The following is an 8,382-nucleotide window of genomic DNA, read 5'->3' as shown; positions in this document are numbered from 1 at the left end:
ATTACAAATTCCAATGAATCTAAACAATGGTTGAATTCCTACCATATTGCACAAACCTAGAACATGGTAGCAACTCAATAAATATTTATTAAATGAATTAATGAATGAGTGCTGTAAAAAAGAAGATAGAGAACAATAATACCTGCTCTTTGGTTGCATATAATTCTGGTGAGGAAGTAAATCTCAAGAGATATTTAAAATAAAAGTAAAGACTGGGTGTGGTGGCTCATGCCTGCAAACTCGACACTTTGGGAGGCTGTGGTGAATCACCTGAGGTCAGGGGTTCAAGACCAGCCTGGCTAACATAGTGAAACCCCGTTGCTACTAAAAATACAAAAAATTAGCCAGGTGTGGTGGTGCGTGCCTGTAGTCCCAGCTACTCAGGAGGCTGAGGCAGAATTGCTTGAACCCGAGAGGCAGAGGTTGCAGTGAGCTGAGACTGCACCATTGCACTCCAGCTTGGGCAACAAGAGTGAAACTCCATCTCAAAAAAATAAAATAAAATAAAATAAAATCAGTATGTGTGAGCATAGGTAGTGGAGACCACACTTATTTTGAGAATGAAGAAAAATGGAGAGATCACCATAAGCTGAAACTGCAGAGAATTTTTTTTTTAATCACATGGTTGTATATCTTTATCCAAGCTCTGAAGGCTGAGCTGAATTTGCAGAGGTAGAAGCTCAGAAACAAATATTTTAGGCTAGGGAAAAGAATTGGTCTAAGTTTAAAGGTAGAAATGAGCATAGGAAATACTGATGCTACCCTCAATAGGTATTTTACAATATAAAGTTTGTAAATGTATTTTCACAGATACACTGCCTATTTTCAGACATTAGAATAATGCTGTTACAACTGTTAAAGCATGCTTCATTTTGTGTTTGGAAATGAATCTGCTAAAATCATAAAATATACCATTTGCATGCAGACGTGTAGAAAGAAAATCAGCTCAGGGTCATGATGCCCAGCAAGTAAATTCATGCCACTTATACACAATAGTGTTGGAAGTTAAATTGTCGAAAATTAGTTAATGATTCTAGTGTTAGTATGTATACTACAATTTAGGTAAATAAACTCAAATTCAAACAGGTATATTCTCAAAAAGTAAAATTTCCATCCTTATAATTGACCATAACAAACATATACATAAACTAAGCTTTACAATAATCAAAGCCTTAAGTAAATGTTACATTCTATAAGAGATAATTATTTTGTAATAGAAAGCAGATCACAGGAGAGCTTCTTGCCCTTCTTGCTTAAAAAAGAAAATCCAAGCAGAAATTCAAGTTTAAAAATGACAAAATAAAGGTTCCATAGAAAGGCAAGTTATGTAACTTGACTGCTTACTATTATTTATTCCTTGGGTCTTTATAACAACTGACTTAAAATCACATTTCAGCATTTTTTTGTTTTTAAAACACCTGGCTTTAGCACCATCAGGAAAATTATTTTATGTTTTTTAAAATTCATGAATATGTATCAATATTATCTCTATTATTTATTTTTATCAGTTAATGTCAAATATAGAGTTTCCAGGGTTAGCACATAAAAATATAGGATGCACAGTTAAATCTGAATTTCAGAAAACTGCAAATTATTTTTAGCATAATTATATTCCATGCAATATTTTGAGCACAGTTTTACTATAAAATTATTGTTTTTCTGAAATCTGACTGGATGTCCTCTACATTTTCTGGCAATTTTAGTATTAAACAGTGCATTGCATTCTCAAAAGCAATTGTTTCTACAACCTTCTTTTCTTCTCATCAAATACCATGGTGTCTTGTGACCTGTGATTTGTTATAATTCTAATCCAGGCTGAATCAAGGCAGTTGGTATTTACACATTTTTCCCACACAAAATTATGTTTTCTAATAATTGTTTACTATAACTTGTTTACTATAACTATTTAGATCTTGTCACTGAGGCCTTCTTATAGATTGAAATCTTAATGTTATTTATATTTGCGCTATTTAGAACAAATAGATAGCATTCCTAATTCCAGACTGCCATTTTGCATATATTAGGAAATGCTTTCTCTCTTTAATTCAAAGATTAATAGCTTTTGACTCTTACTCAGAATCCTGTGTTTAACAGTAAGAATCAACTCTCCTCTTTTCTTCTTACTCATTCTCAATCTCTGGCTCTCTTTTTACTATGTCTCTTTTTCTTTCACACATACATACATGTATACAGCACACACACACTAACACACACATCCTGATATACCAGAATCTATGGGATTATAATATGCTTTTATAGTTCCAACCAAGGTAGTTCTTGAAGCCATAGAGGTACTAAGCCACTGTGTATTATCTGAAGATGTGATATGATTTGCATGACTTTTCTAAAATGTATTACTAAGTGATTCAGTGACTAAGTCTATTTCATTCTTTCAGGACTTGTAAATGAGCCTCTTACCAAAAGCTTTTTATTAGAATGGCAATTGACTGTTTTTCTAATCTGTTACTGCAATGATTTTAGCCTGTGAAACAAATCTAGGCATTATTCTGAAATAATGAGTGACGTTTGAAATAAAGAAGTTTAAACCTGAGTTTCAAAAAAAATCAAACAAGTACATCCTCGGACAGCCATGTGTCATTTGTTTTGGATTTTGTTCATAAAAGCAAATAATCTATTCCTTTAATATTCCTCAAAAATGGTTAACTTTTTAAACTATGTCCTCTGCCAGAGAAAAGTATACTCAACACAAAGAATATAGATTTCCCTTTCATATGTGTGGTAATTTTTCTCTACCTAACATTTTATGAGTTCTTTCAATAAAACAGGCAACTAGGGTAAATGTATTGTTTAGTGAAATATCAAAAAATCCTGAAGTTGATCAGGCATTATTGAGACATATACTAGTTCTTCCAGTATAGTGGAAGATCATTTGAAACTGTATTAAATAATCACCTATCAAATTCTCAGCAGTTACAGTGAATGTAGAGACTTAACAGTCCAGTTAGCTGGTCATTATTCTAATTCCAGGGACCAGTTAGTGGCCCATTTACTCTAATTTCACACTTGAAAGGTAAAGAAATGTACAAACATTTAGGTGTTAACATTCACGCAATGAAGAAAAAAGGCTTGCAATTTTAATTATCATCTAGAAAATACTAAGTTTTGTCCAATTATATGACTATATAATTAGCCAGGTCAGTCTGTAGGGATTTAGATGCAAAAACTATTTTGTCAGGAAACCATGCTTACACAGGGATTAACTTAATAACAGAAACAATATCTAAGAAGATAAAGATATTAACATTTAAAATGTTATCAAAATAGATTGCTTTCTTCTAAAAATGTAGAATCTTCCATGGTTACAAGAGTTATACAAGCTCATAATGGAAAATTTCAAAATTATAGAAAGCATGTAGATTAAAATGAAAATTTCTTAGTCTAGCACTTCTTAGAAATCTCTTGCTTTTTGAAAAAGTTGTTTCTGGTCTTCTAAATATTGATATTTTTATAAAATTGGGATTATATGTGGCTTTTAATAATAAGATAAATAAAATTTAAAAGACAATGGGTAAAGTAAAAAACTTTACTTTACCTAACTGAGACCTAACTGAAGAAATGTTAAGATGCAAAACTAATCTGTTGAAATGACATAAAAATGCAAGAAGAAGAAAAGTATAAAACATATATAAGATAAAAAGACATGGAAGAATTATTGAGAGGGTCAGTAAAAACATTCAATGAGATAGGAGGTAAACATTTTCTCACTTTGGTAGGGTGTCTACTGTTAAAGCAAGGACATTGATTCGGAAAGAATAGGATCCTGTAAGTTGGAAGACCCAGATGAAGCTAGGGACATTAAGCTCCTAAATTCTGATGAGTCTTCTTTGACAGTAGACAAGACCTCCCCAGCCCCACTAGAGGGGATCTCTCCAACCTCAAGGAAGTAGCCTCTCTACCCTCTTCTAAGGAGATTGCTGGTGCTTTGCCTAAAGAAACTGAAATAGCCACCCCTGAGGCAGATGCTAAGCAAGGCAATGCTGATTCTCCTCAGAACCCACCCCACCACCTCTCTTTGCTTCTAGACCTGTAGCTAGACTTATGTCCCAGCATTCCCCTAGAGGTAAGGTAAAAAGTGTAACCACTGAGGGTATGTGCTATACTCAAGAAGAACTACTTGAGTTTTCTACTTTATATAGACAGAAATCTGGGGGACATGTGTGGAAACTGGTATAAGGGGTGCGAGATAATAGTGAAAGACAAATAATGGTGGATCAGGCTGAATGTATTGGCATAGAGTCACTGAGCAGAGATTCTGCATTTAATGTTAAAGCTTTGGGAGTTAGGAGGGATTTTAAAAGTTTGTTTAGCTGAAACTGAAAAATGGAACAAAAGGTGGCCCACAGTGAGCAAAGTAAAAATGCCAGACATGCCTTGGTTTTACTTAGTGGAAAGAATTCAGTCTTACGGAGATTGGAATGTTAGAGTGGATTTACCATTTAAGATCCATTCACTCATATTGGGAAGGTCCAGAAGACATACCACTGACCGATACTGTGAGGAAATAAATTTGTAAGTGAAGTCTCAGCATTCTTGAAAATCTTTGTGATTACTCTTCTCTGTGGAGCAGACCTCACAGTGGGAGCTGAAGTCACTACATTAGAAAACCTAAATGTAATGGGAGTAGTTGGATCCTGGATGGCAAGAGTCAAAAGGCAGGATTCAATCTCCAAGGCAAGATGGGTATGGTTACTGTGATGGACAGCAGAGTCAAAGCAACAGTCAGAATACTTGGCCTTGAACTGACCTATGGCATTGGCTATTTAATTATTGGTGTTCCTAAAAGTGAAATAGAAAGGAGGCCTACTAAATTCTTACTTGACCTTTATGAACAGAAAAGTTCTAGGTCAAGTGAACAGAAGTCTAATTTGAGTCATAAAAATGAAGAGTCATGACCTCCCAATCAATTCCCAGACAAGCCAGTTTACAGATCCAGAATCCTTCTAATGAGGGCAAGGCTTGGTCCCATCGAGGAAGGACCCCAGTAAATTGTCAAAAATGAATAATAGTAATCTTTCTCTCAGCCTTCCCCAAAGACCTTTGGACTTGGACTGGAACTGGCACCATCAATATTCTTCCTTCTCAGTTCTTTAGACTAAGACTGAAACTATACCATCAGTTCTCCTGCATCTTCAGTTTGCTAAATAGAGATCTTGGGACTTCTCAGCCTCCGTAATTAAATGAACCAATTTCTCATGATAAATCTCTCTCAATCTCTCTCTCTCTCTCACTCTCTCTCTCTCTCTCTCTCTCTATATATATATATATGTGTGTGTATGTGTGTGTGTATGTATGTATATATGTATATATACACACATACATTGTGTGCTTTTGTATAGATATGTAATTGATTTTTTCTCTGGAAAATCATGACTAACAGAACGAATACAGTTAGCCCTTGAACAACTCAGATTCAAGCTGCAAAGGTTCACTTAATGTGTGGATTTTCTTCCACCTCTTCCACCCCTGAGACAGCAAGAACAACCTCTCCTTTTCCTCCTTCTCCCCACCCTACATAACATAAAGAAGACAAGGATAAAGGCATTATGACAATCTACTTCCACATAATAAGTAGTAAATATATTTTCCTCTTATAATTTTCTTAAGAGCCTTTTCTCTGCTTACTTTAAGTAAGAATACAATACATATTACATATAACATACAAAATCTGTTTATGTTATTGGCAAGGCTTCTGGTCAACATAAGGCTATTAGTAGTTAAGTTCTGGGGAAGTCAAAAGTTATACACAGATTGTCTACTGTACAGGGAATCACTGTCCCTAACCCCCATATTGTTCAATGGTCAGCTGTATGCCTGTATTAAAAGTAAACTTTAAAATAAAATTTTAAAAAATCACTAGAGATAAAGATAGCTACTGATAATAAAAGTTTTAGTAAATATAACATTTCTAAATGTATGTGCCTCCAAGAACATAACCTCATAACTCATAAAGCAATATGCTAAAATTACAAAGGGAAATAGAAACTCCACAATAATGGTGACTACTTTAACAAACTTGTCTTTGAAAATAACACAACAAGAAGAAAAAATAAGAATGTAGTGTGTTTTGAACGTAAAAACCACAAGAAAAAACCTTTAAATAAACATTGAACATTTTTTAAATGACTATAAGTTGTAACAAATTTCAATGAACTGAAATCATACAGAGTATGTTTTCTAATCACAGAGAAACTAAACTAGAAATCAATTACAGAAGAATAACTAAAAACTCCCTTCGAATATTTCTTAAAAAGTCAATTACAGGGAGAGTGGCGGGGCCGAGAGCGTGACTTGCCTGCTCCGTGCTGCTTCCCCCGCGCCGCCTGCCGGCGCCGCCCGCGCAGCCATGTCCGAGGAGAAGCCCAAGGAGGGCGTGAAGACAGAGAATGACCACATCAACCTGAAGGTGGCCGAGCAGGACGGCTCCGTGGTGCAGTTCAAGATCACGAGGCACACGCCACTGAGCAAGCTGATGAAGGCCTACTGCGAGAGGCAGGGTTTGTCAATGAGACAGATTAGATTCAGGTTTGACGGGCAGCCAATTAATGAAACCGACACTCCAGCACAGCTGGAGATGGAGGACGAGGACACCATTGACGTGTTCCAGCAGCAGACAGGAGGTGCGCCGCAGAGCAGCCTGGCAGGACATGGTTTCGAGAGGGCCCGTCCCCAGCCCGGGCCGTCGGTCCTTGCATTGCTGTTGAATGGTGAGCACGTGACCATGCCGACCACAAAGGCTTCTGCGGAAACTCGAGGATATTCACCACAATGATTTTCCTCTCTCTGACGTACTTCAAGTGCAACTCGAAACTATATCTGCAGGGATTAATCTGTAACTTAACTTGGGTCAATCAGAATTGTTATCTTTGTTCAGGTAAAATGAGTTGCAAGGTATTTTGGGTTTTTTTGTGTATTCATTTGTGTTTTTCCCCCCACCTAAAACATTTTTTAACCCCAGAATTATAGCCTGAATGTTCGCTTTTAGTCTGGTCAGGGACCTGACTCCTGAGTTGCTGCCTCTCCCCCGCTCACTCCAGTCACACAGAGAATTGGTGTTTCCCGCAGTGGGGGTGCGGCTCTTGGACAGGTAATGGGGGCAAGGTGGGTAGGGAGGATAGACTGTCACTTGCTGTTACAGGCACAGGTGATTAAAATGCTAAATATTGCAAATGTATGCTTTGTCAGTATATGGAAAAGTTGAAGGGAAAATACTGGAATGCTTCTTCAAAGGTTAAAAAATAACTGGGTCCTTTGGTAATTTGACCCCACGTGCTCTCTGGCCCTCAAGCATGTAATCTCGGGGTCTGAGGCCCAGGACCCACCCCCCTGCCATCCCTCCCACCCCACTCTCTGCTCAGTACCTGGCGTTGGTACACAGGCAAGGACTGGCACAACCAAAATTGGCTTTTCTCTTCCTCTTAATATTGAAGAAATTCCCACATTTCTCATTTGGTAATGGTGTTGTGGCCTCAGATTTCTTCCAGTATTTGCTTCTGATGAATAATTATGGTCTATACTTAAAAAAGTAAGATTAAGTATTGCTGAATTTGCAGTTACGTTGTCGTGTAAAAGAGCTACCTCCAAGTGTGGTTACAAATGAACCCATGGAATGATGACTTCATGTTCTTCTCGTGGGTTTGTGCCATGCTGCTTTCCAAATATGTATTGAATTTATGCATTAGTCTGGTGATTTCAGTTCTGTGAAATATTTTGGGATCTATACCAATTAAACATTTTCATAGTTCTGCCTACTCTCGTTCCCTGAGGCTCCATTGTTGCTTGGTGGCCATTCTCTGCCTTTTTATAGTCACCTGAACCACCACCCATCATCTCTTGCTTGCTTGAAATCTTGCTGAAATGTTCTCATTTCCTGTTTGCTGTATGGGCTCGGGTGGGATGTTTGTTGGCTCTGTTGTGTTTATTCACCAATTTGTACATTATTTGTTGTCCTTTACTACTGTAAACAGTAAATATAGTTTGGTATTCTGTCAAAAAAAAAAAGTCAATTACACTAGCATCAAATAAGATCTATATAGTACATGAGGCAAAGATGAACTTATAATAAAAAATTAGGAAATATTGTCAACTGATGAAAATATATAATATCAAATTTAAGGTCATATTATAGAAAAAGCAGGAAGATGAAAAGGAAGGAAGGAACAAAGAAAGGAAGCAGGAGAGGAAGAAAATTACAAAGGAAAACAGACAAATCCACAATAATAGCTACTGTTTATTTAACAATAATGCCTAATGTTTATTTAACGGTTTTTTTTTTTTCCTATGGTTAACAAACTGTGAAGGAAGGAAGAAAAGAAGGAAGGGAGAAGGAAGGTAGGGAGGAAGGAAACTAACAATCTAAGCAAT

At 36.6% G+C, this 8,382-nt stretch overlaps 1 pseudogene; it reads left to right on the top strand.

The window, feature by feature from the left end:
• The first annotated feature begins 6,343 nt into the window (after nucleotides 1-6,343).
• Nucleotides 6,344-8,019, top strand: LOC102127280 (small ubiquitin-related modifier 3 pseudogene; annotated as a pseudogene).
• Nucleotides 8,020-8,382: the final 363 nt, after the last annotated feature.

The sequence above is a fragment of the Macaca fascicularis genome, chromosome 13, assembly GCF_037993035.2.
Source record: "Macaca fascicularis isolate 582-1 chromosome 13, T2T-MFA8v1.1".
Classification (NCBI taxonomy): Eukaryota; Metazoa; Chordata; class Mammalia; order Primates; family Cercopithecidae; genus Macaca; species Macaca fascicularis.
This window is presented reverse-complemented; position numbering and strand designations above follow the sequence as displayed.